We start from the raw sequence: 27,095 nt of genomic DNA on the forward strand, positions 1-27,095 counted from the left end.
CTACAGTCTGCCTGAAGAACCTCCGTGTTCCTCCGGGTTGGAACCGGGTTGCCACGGGTTCTCAGCTGTGCCATGCCAACGCACCCAGCCAGTAACCCGACCTTATGTTTAGTAGTAGACTTAGACATAGACTCTGTACACTTAAACAATTAGACTTAGACATAGACATACACATAGTACAACCCCTGGCAAAAATTATGGAATCACCGGCCTCGGAGGATGTTCATTCAGTTAATTTTGTAGAAAAAAAGCAGATCACAGACATGACACAAAACTAAAGTAATTTCAAATGGCAACTTTCTGGTTTTAAGAAACACTATAAGAAATCAGGAAAAAAAATTGTGGCAGTCAGTAATGGTTACTTTTTTAGACCAAGCAGAGGGAAAAAAATCTGGAATCACTCAATTCTGAGGAACAAATTATGGAATTATGGAAACAAAAGAACGCTCCAACACATCACTAGTATTTTGTTGCACCACCTCTGGCTTTTATAACAGCTTGCAGTCTCTGAGGCATGGACTTACTGAGTGACAAACAGTACTCTTCATCAATCTGCCTCCAACTTTCTCTGATTGCTGTTGCCAGATCAGCTTTGCAGGTTGGAGCCTTGTCATGGACCATTTTCTTCAACTTCCACCAAAGATTTTCAATTGGATTAAGATCCGGACTATTTGCAGGCCATGACATTGACCCTATATGTCTTTTTGCAAGGAATGTTTTCACGTTTTTTGCTCTATGGCAAGATGAATTATCATCTTGAGAAATGATTTCATCATCCCCAAACATCCTTCCAATTGATGGGATAAGTGTCCAAAATATCAATGTAAACTTGTGCATTTATTGATGATGTAATGACAGCCATCTCCCCAGTGCCTTTACCTGACATGCAGCCCCATATCATCAATGACTGTGGAAATTTACATGTTCTCTTCAGGCAGTCATCTTTATAAATCTCATTGGAACGGCACCAAACAAAAGTTCCAGCATCATCACCTTGCCCAATGCAGATTCGAGATTCATCACTGAATATGACTTTCATCCAGTCATCCACAGTCCACGATTGCTTTTCCTTAGCCCATTGTAACCTTGTTTTTTTCTGTTTAGGTGTTAATGATGGCTTTTGTTTAGCTTTTCTGTATGTAAATCCCATTTCCTTTAGGTGGTTTCTTACAGTTCGGTCACAGACATTGACTCCAGTTTCCTCCAGTTTCCTCCCATTCGTTCCTCATTTGTTTTGTTGTGCATTTTCGATTTTTGAGACATATTGCTTTAAGTTTTCTGTCTTGACGCTTTGATGTCTTCCTTGGTCTACAAGTATGTTTGCCTTTAACAACCTTCCCATGTTGTTTGTATTTGGTCCAGAGTTTAGACACAACTGACTTTGAACAACCAACATCTTTTGCAACACTGCGTGAAGATTTACCCTCTTTTAAGAGTTTGATAATCCTCTCCTTTATTTCAATTGACATCTCTCATGTTGGAGCCATGATTCATGTCAGTCCACTTGGTGCAACAGCTCTCCAAAGTGTGATCACTCCTTTTTAGATGCAGACTAATGAGCAGATCTGATTTGATGCAGGTGTTAGTTTTGGGGATGAAAATTTACAGGGTGATTCCATAATTTATTCCTCAGAATTGAGTGAGTCCATATTTTTTCCCCTCTTCTTGGTCTAAAAAAGTAACCGTTACTGACTGCCACAATTTTTTTTCCTGATTTCTCAAAGCCAGAAAGTTGCCATTTGAAATTACTTTAGTTTTGTGTCATGTCTGTGATCTGCTTTTTTTCTACAAAATTAAACAACTGAATGAACATCCTCCAAGGCCGGTGATTCCATAATTTTTGCCAGGGGTTGTAGTAGTAGACATAGACTCTGCTTTGCAGACAACTGCACTCTACTGGTGGTTGGCTCTCACTGCGGTATTGTATCACTTCCTGTTCCGGAGCAGAGCGGTGTTTTGCTGTATCTGTTAGCTGTTTAATGGGCGTAGTTAGATTGACCTAGATAACGATTTATTTCACAGTGTTTTCTTCATGCGCCTTAACTAAGGCACCCTCTCTGCTGAATCACCTCTAAATTATTTTCACATTCTTCACTTTGTGTGTTTTTAGGAATCCGCTAGCTTAGCGCAGCTATTAGCCCTTAGCCAGTTTAGCATGGCGGCTTCTCCTGTCTCTCCCGCACTTTTCTGCGTTGGGTGTGAAATGTTTAGTTATTCCTCTGCCTCCTTTAGCAGTAACAGTACTTGTAATAAGTGTAGCTTGTTCGTAGCTTTGGAGGCCAGGCTGGGCGAATTGGAGACTCGGCTCCGCACCTTGGAAAATCCTACAGCTAGCCAGGCCCCTGTAGTTGGTGCAGACCAAGGTAGCTTAGCCACCATTAGCTGTCCCCCAGCAGATCCCGAGCAGCCGGGAAAGCAGGCCGGCTGAGTGACTGTGAGGAAGAAGCATAGTTCTAAACAGAAGCCTCCTGTACATCACCAACCTGTTCACATCTCTAACCGTTTTTCCCCACTCGGCGACACACCCGCCGAGGATCAAACTCTGGTTATTGGCAACTCTGTTTTGAGAAATGTGACGTTAGCGACACCAGCAACCATAGTCAAATGTCTTCCAGGGGCCAGAGCAGGCGACATTGAAGGAAATTTGAAACTGCTGGATAAGGCTAAGAGTAAATTTGGTAAGATTGTAATTCACGTCGGCAGTAATGACACCTGGTTACGCCAACTGGAGGTCACTAAAATTAATATTAATCGGTGTGTAAACTTAGTTTTCTCTGGGCCCCTCCCCAATCGGACCGGGAGTGACATGTTTAGCCGCATGTTCTCCTTGAATTGCTGGCTGTCCGAGTGGTGTCCAAAAAATGAGGTGGGCTTCATAGATAATTGGCAAAGCTTCTGGGGAAAACCTGGTCTTGTTAGGAGAGACGGCATCCATCCCACTTTGGATGGAGCAGCTCTCATCTCTAGAAATCTGGCCAGTTTTATTAAACCCTCCACTTTGTGACTATCCAGGGTTGGGACCAGGAAGCAGAGTTGTAGTCTTACACACCTCTCTGCAGCTTCTCTCCCCCTGCCATCCACCCAATACCCCACCCCCACAGAGACGGGGCCTGCTTCCAGACCACCAATAACCAGCAAAAATCTATTTAAGCATAAAAATTAAAAAAGAAAAAATAATATAGCACCTTCAACTGCACCACAGACTAAAACAGTTAAATGTGGTCTATTAAACATTAGGTCTCTCTCTCTTCTAAGTCCCTGTTAGTAAATGATATAATAATTGATCAACATATTGATTTGTTCTGCCTTACAGAAACCTGGTTACAGCAGGATGAATATGTTAGTTTAAATGAGTCAACACCCCTGAGTCACACTAACTGTCAAAATGCTAGAAGCACGGATTGAGGAGGAGGAGTTGCAGCAATCTTCCACTCCAGCTTATTAATTAATCAAAGACCAAGACAGAGCTTTAATTCATTTGAAAGCTTGACTCTTAGTCTTGTCCATCCAAATTGGAAGTCTCAAAAACCAGTTTTATTTATTATTATCTATCGTCCATCTGGTAGTTACTGTGAGTTTCTTTTTGATTTTTCAGACCTTTTGTCTGACTTAGTGCTTAGCTCAGATAAGATAATTATAGTGGGTGATTTTAACATCCACATAGATGCTGAGAATGACAGCCTCAACAATGCATTTAATCTATTATTAGACTCAGTTGGCTTCGCTCAAAATGTAAATGAGCCCACCCACCACCTTACCCACACTTTAGATCTTGTTCTGACATATGGCATAGAAATTGAAGACTTAACAGTATTCCCTGAAAACCCCTTTTTGTCTGATCATTTGTTAATAATATTTACATTTACTTTAATGGACTACCCAGCAGTGGGGAATAAGTTTCATTACAGTAGAAGTCTTTCTGAAAGCGCTGTAACTAGTTTTATGGATTGCTTCTTTGTTATGTTCTTCAATGCCATATACCAACACAGTGCAGAGTAGCTACCTAAACTCTGTGAGTGACATAGATTATCTTGTCAATAGCTTTACATCCTCATTGAGCACAACTTTGGATGCTGTAGCTCCTCTGAAAAAGAGAGCCTTAAATCAGAATTGCCTGACTCCGTGGTTTAACCCACAAACTCGCAGCTTAAAGCAGATAACCTGTAAGCTGGAGAGGAAATGGCGTCTCACTAATTTAGAAGATCTTCATTTAGCCTGGAAAAAGAGTATGTTGCTCTATAAAAAAGCCCCCCGTAAAGCTAAGACATCTTACTGTTCATCACTAATTGAAGAAAATAAGAACAACCCCAGGTTTCTTTTCAGCACTGTAGCCAGGCTGACAAAGAGTCAGAGCTCTATTGAGCCAAGTATTCCTTTAACTTTAACTAGTAATGACTTCATGACTTTCTTTGCAAATAAAATTTTAACTATTAGAGAAAAAATTATTCATAACCATCCCAAAGAAATATCTTTATGTTCGACTGCTTTCAGTAATGCTGGTATTTGTTTAGACTCTTTCTCTCCGATTGTTCTGTCTGAGTTACTTTCATTAGTCACTTCCTCCAAACCATCAACATGTCTATTAGACCCCATTCCTACCAGGCTGCTCAAGGAAGCCCTACGTTAATTAATGCTTTGATCTTAAATATGATCAATCTATCTTTATTAGTTGGCTATGTACCACAGGCTTTTAAGGTGGCAGTAATTAAACCATTACTTAAAACGCCATCACTTGACCCAGCTATCTTAGCTAATTATAGGCCAATCTCCAATCTTCCTTTTCTCTCAAAACTTCTTGAAATGGTAGTTGTAAAACAGCTAACTGATCATCTGCAGAGGAATGGTCTATTTGAAGAGTTTCTGTCAGGTTTCAGAATTCATCATAGTACAGAAACAGCATTAGTGTTGTATGGCTGGGGGGCCTGGCTGCCTTTTTGTTTCTGTCTTTTGTTTTTCCTTCCAGGTGGCTTGCATTTGGGACTGAGTGGCTGTGTAGCTGAGTTTATCAGGACCTCACCCTGATCACCTGCGGCTCGTCAGGACTCACAGCTGTGGTGCATCTACATGGATTGGAACATGGTGGCATTTAAGACTGGAGTACACAGTGTGTATTTGCCAGAGACTCGACCTTGTGACCAGACGGGTGAGATCGTCGTCTCGAGAGCCATCTCATCATCAGTGGATGCAGAGAATGTCCAGGTTTGATGCATGGTCTGTGAAAGAGGAGGGGGTGAGGTCTCACGCTCGTCAGCACACTTCCTGAGGTATGTTAGATTTTGTGACTAACACTTATACAGTCAGTAAATATGGTATCCCTCACACCTTATTATATTGAGCTGTATGTAGTCGTTTAATCAGCTTCCACTGCTGTGGAGTTTTGTGAACTGGATGTTCCATGCCTGCAGGGTGGGAAGCTGATTAGTAATTAAGCCAGGAAGTGTTTGCTGTTTGTACACCTTTGAGCGTTCTCTCTGTGTGTTGAGTGTGGACTCACATAATGATTCCTTCTTTCACAGACTCGGTTTGTCGCGGCCCTTGGGTCTGAACCAGTTCTGGCTCCGGACCGTTAGCGCTGCTGGGAGCGCACCGCAATCCACCACGCCAGACCGCGCACTTTTATATTTTTCACAGCACTGTTATGTTCATTAAACTCTGTTATCCTTTGTACCGTGCTCTGCTTATTTTATACTGGGTCCTTCAAACGCTGGTCGGTTCTCCGGGCTGCGTCCGACACATAACAATTAGTGAAGGTTACAAATGATCTTCTTATGGCCTCAGACAGTGGACTCATCTCTGTGCTCGTCCTGTTAGACCTCAGTGCAGCTTTTGATACTGTTGACCATAAAATTTTATTACAGAGATTAGAGCATGCCATAGGTATTAAAGGCACTGCGCTGCAGTGGTTTGAATCATATTTATCTAATAGATTACAATTTGTTCATGTAAATGGGGAGTCTTCTTCACAGACAAAGATTAATTATTGAGTTCCACAAGGTTCTGTGCTAGGACTGATTTTATTCACTTTATACATGCTTCCCTTAGGCAGTATTATTAGAAAGCATTGCTTAAATTTTCATTGTTACACAGATGATACCCAGCTTTATCTATCCATGAAGCCAGAGGACACACACCAATTAGTTAAACTGCAGGAATGTCTTTCAGACATAAAGACATGGATGACCTCTAATTTCCTGCTTTTAAATTCAGATAAAACTGAATTTATTGTATGTGGCCCCACAAATCTTAGAAACATGGTGTCTAACCAGATCCATACTCTGGATGGCATTACACTGACCTCCAGTAATACTGTGAGAAATCTTGGAGTAATTTTTGATCAGGATATGTCCTTTAATGTGCATATTAAGCAAATATGTAGGACTGCTTTTTTGCATTTGCGCAATATCTCTAAAATTAGAAAGGTCCTGTCTCAGAGTGATACTGAAAAGCTAATTTATGCATTTATTTCTTCTAGGCTGGACTACTGTAATTCATTATTATCAGGTTGTCCTAAAAGTTCCCTGAAAAGCCTTCAGTTAATTCAAAATGCTGCAGCTAGAGTACTGACAGGGACTAGAAGGAGATAGCATATTTCACCCATATTGGCTTCTCTTCATTGGCTCCCTGTTAATTCCAGAATAGAATTTAAAATTCTTCTTCTTACTTATAAGGTTTTGAATAATCATGTCCCATCTTATCTTAGGGACCTCATAGTACCATATCACCCCAATAGAGCGCTTCGCTCTCAGACTGCAGGCTTACTTGTAGTTCCTAGAGTTTGTAAGAGTAGAATGGGAGGCAGAGCCTTCAGCTTTCAGGCTCCTCTCCTGTGGAACCAGCTCCCAGTTCGGATTAGGGAGACAGACACCCTCTCTACTTTTAAGATTAAGCTTAAAACTTTCCTTTTTGAAAAAGCTTATAGTTAGGGCTGGATCAGGTGACCCTGTATGCACCACTCTGCTTTTAATCATTGGTGATTGATCTCTGCTCTCTTCCACAGCATGTGTTTTCCTTATTCTCTCCCCTCAGCTCCAACCAGTCCCAGCAGATGACTGCTCCTCCCTGAGCCTGGTTCTGCTGGAGGTTTCTTCCTGTTAAAAGGGAGTTTTCCTTCCCACTGTCGCCAAGTGCTTGCTCATAGGGGGTCGTTTTGACCGTTGGGGTTTTTCTGTAATTATTGTATGGCTTTTGCCTTACAATATAAAGCGCCTTGGGGCGACTGTTTGTTGTGATTTGGCACTATATAAATAAAATTGATTTGATTTGATTTAGTAGTGTTCTTTGTTTGATGTCCCATTTTGGAGCTAATGTCACTTTCAGTCAGTTGCCCAGTTCTGGATCACTTTTTTGAAATTACCGCTATACGGAGCCATAATGCAACTGAATATCCTTTATTGGGTATTGTCGTATTGGGTATTTGGATGTTATCTAGCTGAAGAAGTCTGGATGGGGTAGCCCTTCTACTTAAAGTGTGAAACCACATTATGTGTGGTGCAAATATTTGCCGGAAATGGATCACTTTGCCCGGTTCTGGATCACGACACTCTGTGTCACTTTGGGGGCATTCCTGGCATCTGGCTGGAGCCCTTCTAATGCAGAATGATACACACTGTGCCCAAGAATGTGTTTTGAACCCAAAATGATATAAATTTACTTAGTTTTGAAAGGCACTGTTATACATTTTTACGAGCAAAAAATTAAGTGTTTATTCAAATTGGGTGGCATTACTTAATAAATGAAGATCAAATAAAATCTGTGTTAATAAACATTCTTGGATTTTGACATCTCCCCCTAAGCTTTTAACTCAATGAAGTGGGTTAGGATAGCACAAGATGCCCCAACTTGCTATCATTTCGCGCCTTATATTGTTAGAGATGGAGAGCAAAAGAGGGTTTTAAATGTGTGGAGGTGAGATTTATTGTCATGATTGGGGCTTGTATGTTGTGTGTTTTTGTTTCTTTATTTTGTAGCTACCATTCTTTGTCACTGTCATGTTTGGTGGTGGGATCTTTCTGCTCTGTCTTCTGCTTGGTGGTGGGCGTTTCCCTGTGATCCTCTCTCCAGCTTGCCACACCCCTTCCAGATCCTTCCACACACACCTGTCCTGAATTCAATGCTAATCACTCCCTCTATTTTAGTCACACCTGTCACCCTCTCTGGTTGCGAAATTATTGAGTCTTGAGCCACTTTTGAGCACTTATCCTTGTGAGCATTTCTGTCCTGTTTTTGTCTACCCGTGTTTTTGACCTGCCTGCCTCTTTTTGACATTGTGTCTGCCTAATGCTTCGGATCCTGCTGCTTATCTTGGTCTGCCTACCTGTGTACTGAACCTGGCCTGAATTTTCATTAAACTCTGTTTTACTGACATCTGAATCCTGCATTTGTGTCTAGCCACGCCATTTTGGTAAGCCTGACAGAACAATCTTGCCAGCTATGGACACAGTGGGTTCAGATCCAGCCCAGCTGACGCTATGTGCTCAGGCGCAGCAATTACCTCAGCATGAGGACAAGCTAGAAGCTCTCTGCTCCAGTTTGAATGCACTGTCACAATGTCAGGAGCAGCTAATTTCCGCTCTAAGCACACATGTGGACCAGCTGCTGAAACGCTTTGACACCCAGCTTCCTCAAGCACCTCGAAACGAAGCTCCCGGACACCCACAGCTGGGCCCGTCATACCCACCCACTCCAACCACAGTCGTGTAATCAGCTTGGGCGGACTCAGCTCTCAGCAGAGGAGCGTCTGCGCCGTCAGCGGGAGGGGCGTTATTTTTACTGCAGTCAGCTTGGCCATCAGATCGCAAGTTGCCAGGTCAGGAGTGCCCCGCCTCCAAACAAGCAAACTATCCAGGTGAGTCAGAACCAAATTTCCGCTACTCACAATTTCATTCCAGCTAAAATTAAGTCTGACAAAACATCTGTCCAAATCTCAGTATTTATTGACTCAGGATCTGATGCCAATTTAATTCATACCTCTCTTGTCAGGAGGCTGAATCTTAAATTACATTGGCTCTCACGCCCCCTGGAGGTTAAAGCTGTGGATGGCAGTCTGTTGGGGAGAATTATTCATCACACCCAGTCCGTCCAGTTAACTTTTTCTGAGGAGCATTCTGAGAAAATTAGTTTCCATTTTTTTGATAACATGACCCACCTCACCATCTTGGGGCACCCCTGGCTAAAACAACACTGTCCTAACTTTGACTGGGCCAGCAGCCAGATTATTTCATGGGGGCCCAGCTGTGCCCACACTTGTTTAGTCAGAAAAGGGGAGCCAGCTGTAGAAATTAACCCAGATCTTTCTGAGGTACCATCCTGCTATCATGAGCTGGCACTAGTGTTAGCAAAGCCAGGGCAAAGTCCTTGCCACCCCATCGTAGCTATGACTGTGCTATTGACCTCCTTCCTGGGTCTTGTCCCCCTAGGAGGAAATCATTCTCGCTCTCCACTCCAGAGCGCCAAGAAATGGAGGAATATATCAATGAATTCCTAGCCACAGGGCTTATTCGGCCATCATCTTCCCCTGCAGGTGCCGGTTTCTTTTTTGTAGAAAAAAAAGACAAGTCTTTGCAGCCATGTATTGATTACCGGGAGCTTAACGAGGTCACAGTAAAAAAAACGGTATCCCCTATCACTACTTTCTTCAGCGTTGGAGCTCCTGGAGGGGCCAAAATTTTCAGCAAACTCAATCTTCGCAATGGATACCATTTGGTCCGGATTAGGGACGGCAACGAATTGAAAACCGCCTTTAATTCTCCCACGGGCCATTATGAGTACTTGGTGATGCCATTTGGGCTCACTAACGCAATGCAGAGCTGTCCTTCAAACAGGCTCTTAGTCCCTGGCACTCTGACAGCCCCTTTGCCAACCATCCTGGCATTAAAAAACTACTTGGTTAATTAATCAGCGGTTCTGGTGGCCCAAGATGTCACAGGACATTAAGGAATATATCCTGGCATGCTCGGTATGCACCGCCCACAAGGCTTCCACGCAGAAACCCTCTGGTGAACTGCTTCCGTTGTCCATCCCAAAGCGTCTGTGGTCTCATATCGCAGTGGACCTTGTCACCAGGCTGCCCGTTTCTCAGGGGTTCACAGTCATCCTAACAGTTGTTGACAGGTTCTCTAAAATGTGTCATTTCATTCCCCTGCCCAAGTTGACCTCGGCCAAGGAGACAGCAGAGGTCCTCCTTAAAAATGTGTTTAAGCTGCATGGATTACCCATGGAATCCCCCTCTAGCTGCCACCTTATCGTGGTGGGGGAGTTTGCATACCCGGATGATCCTAGGAGCTATGTTGTTGGGGCTTTGTGCCCCTTGTAGGGTTTCCCAAGGCAAACAGGTCCTAGGTGACGGGTCAGACGAAGGGCAGTTCAGAAGCTCCCATGACCACTAAAAAAATCAAGGACCGAGATGTCGCCCGGTATGGCGAAGCCGGGGCCCCACCCTGGAGCCAGGTCCGGGGTTGGGGCTCACGCGTGAGCACCTGGTGGTTGGGCCTTAGCCCATGGGGCCCGGCCGGGCTCAGCCCGAAAGAGCGACGTGGGCTTGCCCTCCTGTGGGTTCATCATCTGCAGAGGGGGCCACGGGGGTCGGGTGCAGAGAGGACTGGACGGTGGTCGAGGGCGGGTGGCCCGGCGGCCCGGTCCGCGCTCACAGCCCTTGGCTGTTGGGACGTGGAATGTCACCTCGCTGGGGGGGAAGGAGCCTGAGCTTGTGCGGGAGGTTGAGAGATACCGACTAGAGATAGTCGGGCTCATCTCCATGCACAGCTTGGGCTCTGGTACCCAACTCCTGGAGAGGGGCTGGACACTCCACTTTTCTGGCATTGCCCATTGGGAGAGGCGGAGAGCTGGGGCCGCATTGCTTATTGCTCCCCAGCTGAGTCGCCATGTTTTGGAGTTCACTCCGGTGAACGAGAGGGCCGCGTCCCTACGCCTTCGGGTCAGGGACAGGTCTCTCACTGTTGTCTCGGCCTATGGGCGGAGCGGCAGTGTAGAGTACCCAACCTTCTTGGAGTCCCTGGGAAGGGTAGTAGATAGTGCTTCGACTGGGTACTTCATTGTTCTCCTGGGGGATTTCAACACCCAAGTGGGCGGCGACAGTGAGACCTGGAGGGGGGTGATCGGGAAGCACGGCCTCCCCGATCTGAACCCAACTGGTGTTCAGTTGTTGGACTTCTGTGCTAGTCACAGTTTGTCCATCACGAACACCATGTTCGAGCACAAGGGTGTCCATAAGTGCATGTGGTACCAGGACACCCTGAGCCAGAGGTCGATGATCGACTTTGTAGTCGTATCATCTGACCTTCGGCCACGTGTCTCAGACACTCCAGTGAAGAGAGGGGCTGAGCTGTCGACCGATCACCACCTGGTGGTGAGTTGGATCCATTGGGAGGGGAGGAAGCCGGTCAGATCTGGCAGGCCCAAACGTATCGTGAGGGTCTGCTGGGAGCGACTGGTGGAACCCTCAAGGTCTTCAACTCCCACCTCCGGGAGAGCTTCTCCCAGATCCCGGGGGAGGTTGGAGACATGGAGGGTGTGTACCAACTACAGGGGGATCACACTCCTCAGCCTCCCCGGTTTGGTCTATTCCAGAGTACTGGAGAGGAGAATTTGACCGATAGTCGGACCTCGGATTCAGGAGGAGCAGTGTGGTTTTCATCCTGGTCGCGGCACACTGGACCAGCTCTTCATGCTCCATCAGGTGCTTGAGGGTTCATGGGAGTTCACCCAACCAGTCCACATGTGCTTTGTGGCTCTGGAGAAGGCGTTCGACCGTGTCCCTCAGGGCACCCTGTGGGGGTGCTCCAGGAGTCCGGGGTCCTTTGCTAAGGGCTATCCGGTCCCTGTACGACAGCAGCAGGAGCTTGGTTCGCATTGCCGGTAGTAAGTCAAACCTGTTTCCAGTGCACGTTGGCCTCCGCCAAGGCTGCCCTTTGTCACCGGTTCTGTTCATTATCTTTATGGACAGAATTTCTAGGTGCAGCCAGGGTGTAGAGGATGTCTGGTTTGGGAACCACAGAATCTCGTCTCTGCTGTTTGCGGATGATGTGGTTCTGTTGGCTTCGTCAAATCAGGACCTTCAGCGTGCACTGAGGTGGTTTGCAGCCGAGTGTGAAGCATCCGGGATGAAAATCAGCACCTCCAAATCCGAGGCCATGGTTCTCGACCAGAAAAAGGTGCCTTGCCCTCTTCAGGTCGGTGGAGTGTCCTTGCCTCAAGTGGAGGAGTTTGAGTATCTCTGGGTCTTGTTCACGAGTGAGGGACGGATGGAGCGTGAGATCGACAGATGGATCAGTACAGCATCTGCAGTGATGCGGTTGCTGTATCGGACCGTCGTGGTGAAGAGAGAGCTGAGCAGGGGGGCAAAGCTCTCAATTTACCGATCAATCTACATTCTGATCCTCACCTATGGTCATGAGATTTGGCTTATGACCGAAAGAACGAGATCGCGAGTACAAGCGGCCAAGATGAGTTTCCTCTGTAGGGTGGCTGGGCACTCCCTTAGAGATAGGGTGAGGAGCTCAGTCACTCGGGATGAGCTCGGAGTCGAGCCGCTGCTCCTCTACGTCAAAAGGAGCCAGTTGAGGTGGCTCAGGCATCTTTTTTTTTCATTATTTATTTCATTCATTTAAAAGAAAAGTAGAAAAGCAGAAATGAGTACATTACAAGACACTGAATGAAAAGGAGCAGAGAGAAGAACAAGTCTTATATTTTCTGCCCCTTTTTACAATACAATCTTTCAATTTTAAGCATCATTATTCAACATTATTTAACAGATTACATTTTTTGACTTTGTCACATACCACTGACTTATTTCATAATTTTAGCCATTATTTAAAAGATTACATTTTTAACAGGTTACATTTTAGACTTAAAACATTTTAGAAATTATTAACAGATTACATTTTAGACTTTGTCACAACCCACTGACTTATTTCATAGTTTCATACTTACTTAATACATCTAGTTTAATATGTTTTTTAAATAATTTAAGCAACCTTGATTCTTTGATTTCTTTGTTGAGGTTGTTCCATAATTTTACACCATTCACTGCAATACTCCGTTCCTTTACTTTGGTTCTGAATCTTGATTTTTTTTTTTTTAAAGACTTCTATTCCTTTCAAATTATAACTACTTACTCTTTTTTCAAATTTTTCAAACATATTTTCAATGTTTATTGGTAAGGTATTTTTATTAGCTTGGTACATTGTAATATTTTCAAATCAACTAAATCATGAAATTTAAGTACCTTATACTTAATGAATAATGGATTAGATGGATCTCTAAAATGACTATTGCTAATAATTTTTAAAGCTCTTTTCTGCAGAATAAATAATGGTTGTGTATAAGTTTTACATGTTGATCCCCAGATTTCTACATAATAAGTTAAATATGGGACAATCAATGAATTGTACAATGTTAATAAACCATAACTATTCAACGAAAATTTTACTTTATGCAAAACAGCAATGGCTTTTGCTATTTTTCCTTTTGTGTAATTTATGTGTGACTTCCATGTAAGCTCTTCATCAATCATGACTCCTAGAAATTTTGTTTCTTTTACCCTTTGTATGTCCATTATTAAGTTTAGTGACAATCTGTTTATATCAAACCAATGTTTAACTTTTTCCAACTCTGTATTTATCACTTGTACTACTTCCTGTATATCTGATCCAGAGTAAAATAATGTTGTATCATCAGCAAATAATATACTGCCAAGTACTTTAGATACATTCACAAAGTCATTCATATACAAAATAAACAGTTTGGGTCCAAGTACCGACCCTTGTGGTACTCCATAAATAATGTGATAACTGTTTTCTATTTTCTAAGTAGCTTTTTACCCACTGATGTGCAATACCTCTAATTCCATATTGTTGTAACTTGTGAAGCAATCTTGAGTGGTCGATAACATCAAAAGCTTTTTTCAGGTCGATAAAAATACTTACAAAATAATCCTTATTATCTATTGTTGTTGATATTTTCTCTGTTAATTCCATAACTGCCATAGATGTCGAATGTTTTGTTCTGAATCCATACTGAGCATTATTTAAAATATGATGTTTCTCAATGAATTTGTCCAACCTTGTCACAAAAACTTTTTCCATAATTTTAGAAAACTGTGGAAGCAATGACACTGGCCTGTAATCTGAAAAATTCTGTTCGTCTCCATTTTTATATAATGGGACTACCTTGGCAATTTTCATTTCGTCTGGGATTACAAATGTAAGTGAATGGTTCAATAACAGTTTCTATTATACTTTTTACAGTCATCATGTCTAAATCTTCATAGTCAGTTGATCTTTTGCTTACACCATTTTTTACAATATTTATTATTTCATCTTTTTCCACATTGTCAAGGAAAATACTATTGACCGTATTTACAAGTGTATTTAATTTATCTTCTACTATTAGTTTATTTCCCACCAGACTTGATTCCATATTTGAAAAATAATCATTAAACTCATTTGCAACTTCTTTTATGTCATACGAGGTCTGTCAGAAAAGTATCGGACCTTTTTATTTTTTTCAAAAACTATATGGATTTGAATCACGTGTGATTGCATCAGCCAAGCTTGAACGTTCGTGCACATGCGTGAGTTTTTTCACGCCTGTCGGTTGCGTCATTCGCCTGTGAACAGGCTTTGTGTGAGCAGTGGTCCACCCCTCTCATCGGATTTTAATTGCGAATAAATGTCTGAACGATTTGGAGCTTTTTTTTCAGTTTTTTTCTTGTACCAATTTTTGTATTTAAATATTGAAAAAACTGGTAAATGATCACTAAGATCTGTCATCAAGATCCCATTCTTAATAATTTCATCTGTTCTATTTTTGAATATATTGTCAATTACAGTTGCACTTTGCGATGTAATTCTGGTTGGTTTTGTTATCAAGGGGAATAAACCCAAACTATACATTGAATTCACAAAATCACTTGTTCTTTGGCAACTGGAGCTTTCTATATTAATGTTAAAGTCTCCACACATAAAAAGTGTTTTGTTTTTGATTTGATGGAATAATTCTATTATTTTATCTGTAAATTTCACAACACAAGAGTCTGGTCCTCTGTATACACAACTGATTAGAATATTCTTAGATGTTTCATGTACAATTTCCACTGTTACAATTTCTATGACATCATCTATAATTGTCATTTCTTCTACAATTGTACATGTCACATCTGTTTTTGTGTACAAAGCAATACCTCAGCCTTTTTTTATCTCTTCTGTTTACAAAATACAGCTCATATCCCTCCATTTGAACATCAGCCATGAGGTCATCTTTAAGCCAAGATTCTGTGATTGCAATAATGCTGAATCTATTTTTAAACTGATTTAAATAATCTTTTATTTTTGACATTTTACCATACAAGCTTCAGCTGTTTATATGTATAAGTGACAGGGTATCTTCTGTAATTTTTTCACTATTTAACTGTTCTTCCATATAATACTCACAACCAATTGTTTTTAAGTCAAACATACTTTCATCAATGTTAGTGTCTATGTCATATATTTTATCATCTGTTTCCATGTTTGATCTGATTTTTGTTGGTCAAATTACCAACTGGCGTCATATTTAATTGTCTATTCAGGTCTGTATTTTGTAAGGTCATCCATGTTTTTGATTTGTATACCATTTGTTCCTTCTTTCACTCTAATCCACACCCTACAGTTCCAGACCCATGTAGCAACAATGTGTTTCTGTTTTTTTAGTAGTCTTTGCTTCCCTAGCAATATCTGCATTTTTTTTCGTTAGATGCTCATTTATATAGACACTTGTTCCTTTCAGATTCTTTGCCTGTCTTATTAATTCATTTTTGTATTTTCTGCTTGTAAATCGTATAATAATGGTAGATAGTTTATTTTTATTATCTTTGGATAGAATAGTATGACAGTCTGATATAGTGTCTTGATGGATGACAACACCTTTTTGATATAAAAAAAATTGTGACTTCTTGTTCCAATGTTTGAAGTTCTTCAGGTGGTGCATCCTCCCCATTGGCTCCACTAGAATCCACTACCCTTGCATAAGACTGATGTTTTGTTTCTAAACCAGATATTATAACATCGTCTTTTCTAGAGTATTGTTCAAGTTCATCCACACGTTGTTCAAGCTTCTTAATAATCTTGTCTTTCACTTTAACAAGATTTTTGAGCTCTTTAATCTCCTCCGTCAACTTGTCTAGATTAGACATGTCTTTTGATATACGGTTTAATGAGGTCTTTATCTCCTCTATGTCTTCCTCAAGTTTATCCGTTTTCTTAGGTGGTGCCATGTTGACTATTGTGATTTAGTACTGGCCACCATTAATTGTGAAACAATTCTCACTTATAGTCTCTATCACCACAGGTCCGGTTGCCGCACACCGCCCCGCCCCGATGTTAACCACGGATATAGCCGCCACCAGCCTCGGTCGTAGCTGCCGTTAGCCTCGGATATAGCCGCCACCAGCCTCGGATGTAACCGCGGCCAACCTCGGAAGTAGCCGCCGCCAACCTTGGATGTAGCCGGTGACAGCCTTGGATGTAGCCGTCACCAGCCTCGGATGTAGCAGCCGCTAGCCTCGGCTGTAGCTGCTGCTAGCCTCGGATGTAGCCGCTGCCAGCCTAAGTTGTAGCAGCCGTTATCCTCGGATGTAGCCACCGCTAACCTCGGATGTAGCCGCCGCCAGCCTCGGTTGTAGCAGCCGCCAGCCTCGGATATAGCCGCCGCCAGCCTCGGATGTAGTCGCCGCTAACCTCCGATGTAGCCGCCGCCAGCCTTGGTTGTAGTGGCCGCCAGCCTCGGATATTGCCGCCGCCAGCCTCGGATGTAGCCGCCGCTAGCCTCGGATGTAGCTGCCGCCAGCCTCAGATGTAGCCGCCGCTAGCTTAGGTTGTAGCGGCCATTAACCTCGGATGTAGCCACTGCTAGCCTCGGAAGTAGCAGCCATTAGCCTCGGATGTAGCCACCGCTAGCCTCAGATGTAGTCGCCGCTAGCCTCGGATGTAGCCGCCACCAGCCTCGGATGTAGCCGCCGCCAGCCTCGGTTGTAGCGGCCATTAGCCTCGGATGTAGCCGCCGCCAGCCTCGGATGTAGCCGCCGCCAGCCTCAGTTGTAGCAGCCGTTATCCTCGGATGTAGCCGCCGCCAGCCTTGGTTGTAGGGCCCGCCAGCCTCGGATGTAGCCGCCGCCAGCCTCGTATGTAGCCACCGCTAACCTCCGATGTAGCCGCCGCCAGCCTCCAATGTAGCCGCCGCTAGCCTCCGATGTAGCCGCCGCCAGCCTCAGATGTAGCCGCCGCTAGACTCGGTTGTAGCGGCCATTAGCCTCGGATGTAGCCGCCGCTAGCCTTGGTTGTAGCGGCCGTCGCTAGCCTTGGATGTAGCCGGCGTTAGCCTCTGTCAGCTCCTCTTTTGCCTCTCCGCCTGGGCACCGGGTCCGCCACACCAGTTTGTCGTGGAGACTCCGCATGTTCCGACACCGGGAGGCGGAGAAAAGTCAGCAACCCCCGGATGCCCCCTGGATGCCTCGCTGGAGAGGTGTTCCGGGCACGTCCCATCGGGAGGAGGCCCTGGGGAAGACCCAGGACACGCTGGAGGGACTGCGTCTCTCGGCTGGCTTGGGAACGCCTTGGGGGTCCCCCGGAGGAGCTGGGGGAGGTGTGTGTGGATCGGGAGGTCTGAGCGGCTTTGCTTGGGCTGCTGCTCCCACGACCTGACTCCAGATAAAGCGGAAGAAAATGGATGGATGGATAGATGGATTCCCCATGGACATTGTCTCCGATCAGTGTCGACAATTTGTTTCTCACTGTTGGACTGAGTTTTGTAGGTTGGTGAGGGCCAGTCTTACATCTGGTTACCACCTACCAGCCAACGGTCAGGCTGAACAGATGAACCAGGAGTTGGAAAAGGGGTTACGGATCCTGGCCTCTAGCAACCCGACTTCTTGGGCTGCACAACTGCATTGGGTGGAGTTCTTACACAATTCCTTGCCTTCATGCTCCACAAGGTATTCTCTGTTTCAAGTTGTCCATGGTTATCACCCCTCTCTTTTCCTCTCCACAGACTTGAACTCACCTGTTCCATCTGCCTTGGCACAAATCATGCATTGCCAGGAGTGGGCACGGCAGACTCTGCTTAAGACCTCATCTGCTTATAAGACTGTGGCCGACCGTTCCTGTTTCACGGCCCCACCGCATACACCTGGTCAGAGAGTGTGTCTTTCGACACAGGACCTCCCTCTCCGGGGGACCGTTCACAAGCTGGCTCTCAAGTTTGTTGGTCCATTTCCTGTCTCCAGGGTCATCAATCCGGCGGCAGTTTGTCTGCAGCTGCCTCGGTCTCTTCATGTACATCCATCTTTCCATGTCAGTCGTATCAAGCTAGCCAGGTCCAGTCCTCTTTGCCCTCTGGCCAAGCCCCCGCCCGCCCAGTTCGTTGAGGGTGGTCCTGTCTTCTCATTTTGTTGTCTTCTTTCGTCTCCCGCTGTGGCCGGGGGGTGCAGTACCTGGTGGACTGGGAGGGGTACGGTCCGGAGGAATGCTCCTGGGTGCCCTCTCGGTTCATCTTGGACCATTCGCTGATCGGGGACTTTCATGCTTCAGACAGCAGTCTGTAGTCAGTCAGTAGTCGGCCATGGGGGAGGGGTGATGTCATGATTGGGGCTCGTATGTTGTGTCTTTTTGTTTCTTTATTTTGTAGCTACCATTCTTTGTCACTGTCATGTTTGGTGGTGGGATCTTTCTGCTCTGTCTTCTACTTGGTGGTGGGCGTTTCCCTGTGATCCTCTCTCCAGCGTGCCACACCCCTTCCAGATCCTTCCACACACACCTGTCCTGCATTTCCTGCTAATCACTCCCTCTATTTTAGTCACACCTGTCACCCTGTCTGGTTGCGAGATTGTTGAGCCTTGAGCCACTTTTGAGCACTTATCCTTCTGAGCATTTCTGTCCTGTTTGTGTCTACCCATGTTTTTGACCTGCCTGCCTGTTTTTGATGTTGTCTCTGCCTAATGCTTTGGATCCTGCTGCTTATCTTGGTCTGCCTACCTGTGTACCGAACCTGGCCTGAATTTTCATTAAACTCTGTTTTACTGACATCTGAATCCTGCATTTGTGTCCAGTCATGCCATTTCGGTAAGCCTGAGATTTCTCCCAAATTAAAAAGTAAAAGCCTCCACATTCATGCCCATTCATGATGTTGAGATGACCCCCAAAGTACACATGGCTCACAAGTACTGACACGAGGCTGCTGCTTCAGTGATCCACCACCGGCAAATTTTCGCATCAGAGATAAATGCGTGCAGCAATTAAACAGCAAGACATAACACACTGACATTTTCTCCCTAAGTAAGTAAGTATTCTCCCACTCTAGAACCAATGATACTGAATGGATAACTCACCTTTGCTACTTAATAGAGATCATCACTTTCACACTTGCAGGAATGAGTGAGTCAAAAAACGCGCGCACACCACCGAGACCAGATGTTTTGATTCCTGTGCTGATCACAAGTATGGCTGGATCTGGTCGAGCTTGTGGTCGTTTGTAGGCAAAACATCAGTCTTTCCATTGGTACCAAGTATTAGCTTATTCGCGCTGATTATGAGAAACGGCGGAGCAAATACTACAGCAGTGATCCAGAACTGGCAATGATCCAGAACTGGGCAAGTGACTGTATCTGTTTTCCTGACGTGAGCCTCTGAGCTCATTAACTTTTCCTGCTGAGTTTTTCCGGACTGAAGTCTCCGCACTCCTGTCCTAACTCTTCCACTGTGGGCTCCCATGTCCACGACAGATCTGTGTTTTTTACTGTCGCTTCCAGGTGCAGTCTGTAACCCGCTGTGTTTTGTCCTCTCCAGATTTTCCAAGCTCAGTGTGTTACATGTTGTGTTTTTTCCTGCTGTGATTTGCCAGGCTCAGAAGTAACCTGTCGAGTTTATCTTCCATTTTCTGAATGCAATAAGTTGTGTATTTTTTCCTGATGCCAGCCTCGGAGTTTATTCAGCTGTATTTATTTCCCCTGTGAGTTTTCTAGTGCAGTCATAACCCTCTGTCTATTTCTTTATGAGCATCTAGGTTTCTAATGTGAAATTATCATTCGTGCTTTGTTTTCTTTTTCCCACGGTCACGCCTCCTTGCTGCTTGTTTTAACCCTGGTTCATTCTGCTGGCCGCCTGGTGTGTCTTCACCAGCAGCGCTTCATATTAATTAGTTAATTGGTAAGAGTCAGTTCTGTTCCACCCTGCTTAGTGATCAACTATTATTCAGTTCTTGATAGTCCAGCTATAATTCAGTTCCCAGAGTTCGTGTGTCCATGCTGTTCAGTAACTACATGCACAGTATCTAGTTTCTCAGCTGGCTTAACTGTTAAGTTATTTTCCATCGTCTGTGATCAGATCCACTAACAGTCCGGAGGGGTCCGCATGCAGCCGCTTAATTCCTGAGTGATGAAGCTGTGGCTTTCTGGTTGCCATCACCCAGGGACCTCTGTTGTTTGGCTGCACTCCTCAGCCTGACACCGGGACCTGTCATTCTGACTCTGTCTTTCACATGTACATGCCTCTGGGTGTGTCATGTAGAACTGAAGTCCTGAACACACTAAGACTTTGATCCTGAACACTGATATAAACTGAACTTTCATCTGGACTCCTGAAGTGAACTGAACTTTGATCCTGAGCGAACTGAACTTTGATCCTGAACAGCTACACAGAATGAACTATTTAAGTTTAGTTTTATTTCTTGATGTGTGCCCAAAAGTGCATACACATTCTATAAAAGGCACAAATAACAGTATTTCCACATATGGGATTGGTATCTGACAGAACTGTACCTGGAATTGGTCAACTGCATAATAAGATTAATCAGGGACCCCTGCAGTCTACAAATGAACTTGTACATCAGTCTTCTCAAACAAAATGCATAGACCATTTTATATATATTGTTCAAAATGTGCATTTGTGTTTATTGTTAGAACAATTTATATTATACAGTCTTTTGTGCAAGACTCCAAATTACCTTTATAAAGTGTAAAGACAGTTGTTTATTATAGTTTGCTGTGTTTTGAATAAATGTGTGAAAATTATTTCCCGCTTAATTTTTTTCCTTTCTTATTTCTGATTGTAAATCTTTATTACACTTATAAAACCACTATACCATATAAATTCTGAAAGTACAGGTTGAAAAAAGAGACATAACACTTGATTGTGGGATGCAGGGTGAGCTGTTAACAACAATAATAAAACATTTATTCCAGGCAATTGAACTGTCCAAAAAATGCCCTCGGACACCAGAGGGTTAATAATTTTCAGGAGGTTTTTGCTGTTTATTATGGTAATGTGTTTGGAACAGTTCTCTGTGCTGACCTATACGCTCCTTTAACCGAACCATAACACATGTCCAAGATTTTATTTTGCCTAGTTGCGCATGTGACATACTGATAAAAGTTCCTCAGAACATGTTTCAAAGAGCATTGGTTAAAATCACCAAGAACAAAGATGGGCGCATCTGGACATCTAGACTGCAGCTTTTGAGTCACATTAAGAATAGTCTCAGACGCTCTGTCGACTTTTGCGTTGGGATGTACATATGCCACAATAACAAATATTTGTGGAAATTCTTGGGGTAAATATGGTGGGTGTAAGGACACCGCTAAAAGCTCTACATCTTCAGTGCAGTGTTTGTCTCTCACAATGACATTCTTACACCAGCGCTCATTGACGTAAAGACACACTCCTCCCCCCTGTGATTTCCCAGTCACATCTACGTCACGATCGAGATGAAGGGGTTCCCCGAAGTTATCCAGTGCCAAATTTGTGTCAGCGTCGTTATCCGTAAGCCAGGATTCCGTTATCACTAACAGGCACGCCTCCCTGAATTCATGTTGGAAACGTATTTGTGCCTGTAGCTCGTCAACTTTATTTCTGAGTGATTGAACATTCATCAGAATCATAGACGGCAGGGGGATCCAATTCATGGCTTGTCTCCGCAGCCGCTGACGCGCGCCGTCCCTTTTCCCTCGCTTCCTGGTTTTGTAAGGAGAAACATATTGAGAGTTTTTAAAATAATCTGATAGATCAACTCTCTGTAAAAGGAGGTCCAAAGTAGGGTCTGCAGGCAATGAATATTCCCATTGCAGAAGAAAATCCCTGCTATACTGGATCTGCGTAAACTCTCCAGCGGGAGGGCTGAGGCTGATGGCGGCATGACACAGTGTCCACAGCAAAAACAGAGCAACAACCTTCATTCCCGACACAATGTTCAATGGACAATAAAAACGGGTCCTTCTCCTTAATGCACAAGTCAGAATCTGGTTACACACCTTGATACTCAAACAGGCTCATATATCAAAAACGAGACAGAGACGTTCCCAATTGCTGCTGGTCACTGCACGAGCATGCGCCCCCACAGATGCTGGCTTTTGAACTTTGCATTGGTAACAATCTGGATGGACTTTTTCCTCTTTTGTCCAGAGGGCATGACATCCATGATTTCCAAAAACAATTTGAAATGTGGACTCATCAGACCACAGCACACACACAGAAATTGAGTTTTTATAAAAGGAATTCTAAAACTTTATATCAATAAGAAATCAACATGTTTATTCAGTGACAGGGCCTGTGCAGCTTGTCTGCTCTGTGTAAGCCTGATTCCGTTAAATCTCAGAAGCTAAGTAGTGCGGGGTTTGGTTACTACTTGGATGGGAGACCTTGTCAGAACACCAGGGCCTGTGTGTGTTTCTCCAGGTAAAGGTTGTGCCAAATACCAATGCAGGTCGAGTTGTATCCGCTGTGGTGACCCTGAACATATGGGAGCATACTAAAGGATAACAGCAACATTAAGTGACAGGGCCTGTAAATTATTTCTTTATAGAAGGAAAGTTAATAAACAGCTTCATTACTGGCAGATTTTACTGTATTTTCAAGTTATATCCAAAATCTACAGAATTTTTCATACCAGAAATGTTTGAATATTTTGCTTGTTGTATGTGAATTTTAGAAACTAATGGCACAAGACACAGTACAATCTTATTTAACCATAATAATACAAACCTGTGGATTCACTACTATTCTCCGATACAGACAGATCGGAATGTTGGTGTAATTCAACTGCAGGCATGTTTCTTGGTTTAAGCTCAGCTGACTGGTCGGATGGAGGATTCACTGATGTAGCATCTCTTATGACAGCAGGCATGGTTGCATTTGTAAAGAAAAACAAACAACACAAACAATAACCCCCAAACATTATTGCTGGATCTTTCAACAAGACAATGAGCCTCATGTATCAAAGTTGCGCACTTGTGGCGTAAATTTACGTTTGAAGTACATTTGAAGTACACCAAAGTTGCCGTGACATGTATCAAGCAGTGCGCACCTGCCCATTTCCAGCGTATGCCTGACACAACCTTGATAAATGCGGCGGGTGAAAACAATCATAATTATAATAAACACGCCCATAAATATTCAGACTCCGCTTCAGACACACCCTCATTTTACGACATGGAAGCCAGGAAGACGGCAAAGAAAAAGAACTGCACCAATCACGACGCGTGCCAATAGAGCGTCAAAAGTGGCCGTCGTATCAGTTGTTTTGTAGTATAATCAAAAAAGTGTTACAGTGGTCCCTCGTTTATCGCGGTAGTTACGTTCTAAAAATAGCCCGTAATACGCGAAACCGCGACGTAGTCAGCGTTATTTTTTTTACAATTATTATAGACGTTTTAAAGCTGTAAAAACCCTGTAAAACCACTTTATACACTTTCTCAATCAGGCATGAACATTTTCTCACTTTTCTCTCGTGTGTAAACACTCTCAAAGTTCAAACCTTAGTAGAAAAATAAGACCAAACTGTTTTCAGGCCCAAACATTTGTTTGAGAAATAAAAATAGAATGTTTTCCTATAAATAATTATGATGGCTTTTAGAACTAACGCATTTAATTTTAACGATCAACGTACGAGGTTGGACACATAAGAAATTGTTAATAGTGACTGACCAGTATTTCACAGATCGCGCCTCTGCGTCCTGACGCCGCGCCTTTTTTCCACTCACACCTGGCTGCAGGTGTCTGTTTCCGAGTGACAAACACATTTATGAGTAGTTGTTGGCGCTCTTTTTTCTTCTGGGCGAGAAGATTCTTATAAACAGACACACAGAACACTGTAAAAAAAAAAGGCATGCAAAATTGGACTAAGAACTCCGCGAAATGACGAGGCCGCGAAAGGTGAACCGCGTTATAGCGAGGGACCACTGTATTCTCTTTTCACATGTCAATAATTCTTGACGTGGATATTTGCTCGCTCAATTAATAAGACACACCTAATTTTTCAGATTTCTTTATTCTTAAAATGTATTTCTTTAGTTATTTTATTGTGACAAACGAATGGAGATGACAAAACCTGATTGCAGCACGGGCGAAGGGAATGACAACACTACAGTTGTAATTATCAATTTCATTGTATAAAACGATCACACCACATAAAGTTAAGCTCAGCGCTGCTCTGGCTCCAGGCTCTGGAGAAAAAGGCGAGCAGCGCTTTCTTTGTGGTCAGCGCTGTGGCCACGGATCGTGCTCGATAGACCAGCAATCCTGCAAAAGTGGGATTTGTATTGATTATTATGTAGTATAATCAGGAAAGTGTTATTTATGTAACATATGCATTGATTTGTATAATGGCACTGTTTATCAGGCCGATCATTTTCATTTTTATGTGGATTCCAGCACTGGTTCATTTTGGTGTATAATTTACACCACCTCTCGACCTGGTGTATATTTTCAGCACAGCGTACGCCAACAACCACATTGATAAATGTCAAGTGGCGCAGCCGTTTTGGCATACACCCCATATACGCTCAAATATCGCCGTATGCACGTTGATACATGAGGCCCAGTGACCCTAAACACTTGTAGTGCATGGCTTTGATTCACCCTAATTAAATAAATACATTAATGCTTTCTCAACAAAAAACTGAGGTTTTGCACTAAGGACAGACTGTGTTTTACTCCTAACTGAGAAATTCCTGGGTCCATCTGGAGATAAGCTCTGGGAGACACCCCCGTGGGCCTCCACACTGTGGCCCACATCACAACAGAACTGTAACTCAGAGTTCTTCAAAGGAGCCCTTGCTTGTTTATCGGTTAAATTTCAGACACTATGAATTACATGATATTATAATTACTTCACGTCAGAATCTGACCTTCCCCAGGCCAGATGAATTGACCTTTTATGGCCTCACGCCAAGGTCAGAACCTCTCCAGACAGTGCAAGAGGATCTCTACCATGATAAGACATGTTCATAAACTTTGAGCCTTGACAACCAGCTATTATCTCTAGGTCTAAGTGAAGGAAAAGACCTTTGCTTAAAATAAAAATTTGCATCAGCATTCTTTTATTCATACATAAAAACGTCTAATGTTGTCTGTGTTGCTTATTCAAACAAAGGTTTTACATGTATTCCATTTTATTGACCTGTGTTCCTTGTAACTAATGTGTGCTTAATGTGATGTTTCTGACTTATCCATGTTTTGATAACAGTGGAATATTCTGTTAACCAAGTGATGTGTGTAGGATGTGTTTAAGCCTTTAATAAAGTTATATTCATCCCAAAAATGTCTTAGAACAAATAGTATGCCAAAATAGTTAATGTGTTTAAATAACTGAATCATTTGTCTGCTTTTCTGAGAACATTAAGTTTTCTGTAAATGACACACCCTAAATGGGTGGAGTTTAATGACATAAGTCCCCTTTAAAAAGTTAGAACAGAGTTTCTGCTCACTCTCTCAATGCTCTCTCTCAGCGCTCCAGCTCTGCTGCTGTCTCCTGTTCTACACCACCCAGCAGCTATGCGGGGGGACTGTACAGGGAGTATTTCACCATGGATGAGGTGAGGGCGGAGCTCTGAAAGGTGTGTCCTGGTAAATCAACTGGAACTGATGGCATCGCACCGAGGGTCCTGTGCTGCGGAGCTGGCGGTGCCTCTGCAGGTGCTCTTCAACCAGAGCCTGCAGATAGGGCAGGTGCCAAGGCAGTGGAAGACCTCATGCATTGTGCCAGTCCCCAAGGTTGGGAGGCCGTCAGGGGTCAAAGACTACAGACCAGTGGCCCTGACGTCTGTGGTTATAAAGACACTTGAGAGGCTTCTCAAGTGTCTAATTACAGCCTGCACTTGACCCTTTACAGTTTGCCTATCGAGCGCATATGGGTGTGGAGGATGCCATACTGTTCATGCTGCACAGGGCACTCTCCTTTCTTGATGGTGTGGAGGGGTGTGGCTTATGTTCTTCAACTTCTCAAGCGCATTTAATACCATCCATCCCTCTATTCTGAGGGATAAGCTTGTGAAGTTGGGTGTGGAGCAGGTATTTATCTCTTGGATCAACAACTACTTAACAGAGAGGACACAGTACGTTAGGCTGGGGAAGGCAGTTTCTGGAACTGCGCAAATGAGCATTGGCGCTCCCCAGGCAACGGCCCTCTCCCCTTTTCTTCTCACACTGTATACATCTGACTTCACCTACAGGACTCCAACATGTCATATGCAGAAATATTCTGAGGACACAGCTGTGGTGGCCTGTGTGAGGGGAGGGGATGAGACGTAGTACAGGGCAATTATGAAGGACTTCACCAACTGGAGCAGGTGCAACGGGCTGGTGTTGAACACCAGCAAAACAAAGGAAATGATAGTGACTTTGGCAAGAGGAAAGCACAACACCTACCAGTCCGTATAGACAATGTGGGCACTGAGGTGGTCCCCACATGCAAGTATGAGGTGTATTAGATAAGAAACCGACACTTTTATTTTTTTTTTAACATATGGATTTGAAGGACGTGCGATTACACCAATCATGCTTGAACCCTCGTGCGCATGCGTGAGTTTTTTCACGCGTGTCGGTGACGTCATTTCCCTGTGGGCAGGCCTTGAGTGAGATGTGGTCCAGCCCTCTCGGCTGAATTCCTTTGTTTCACATGCTGCTCGAGACGGCGCGCGTTGCTTTATCAAAAATTTTTCTGGACCCGTGAGGAATATCCGAGTGGACACTATTCGAGAAATTTAGCTGGTTTTCGGTGAAAAGTTTAATGGGCTGATGAGAGATTATGGGGTGTTTCTGTCGCTGTAAGGACTT

At 43.8% G+C, this 27,095-nt stretch overlaps 1 long non-coding RNA gene across 1 annotated transcript; it reads right to left on the minus strand.

Moving 5' to 3' along the window:
- On the minus strand, positions 1 to 26,221 carry LOC117520076. The gene is made up of 3 exons (XR_004563524.1): positions 26,143 to 26,221; positions 3,765 to 3,771; positions 1 to 11 (listed from the first exon to the last, which is right to left on the minus strand). It is a non-coding gene; the product is annotated as an uncharacterized LOC117520076 (long non-coding RNA).
- Positions 26,222 to 27,095: the final 874 nt, after the last annotated feature.

This window comes from Thalassophryne amazonica, chromosome 1 (genome assembly GCF_902500255.1).
Source record: "Thalassophryne amazonica chromosome 1, fThaAma1.1, whole genome shotgun sequence".
Lineage (NCBI taxonomy): Eukaryota > Metazoa > Chordata > Actinopteri > Batrachoidiformes > Batrachoididae > Thalassophryne > Thalassophryne amazonica.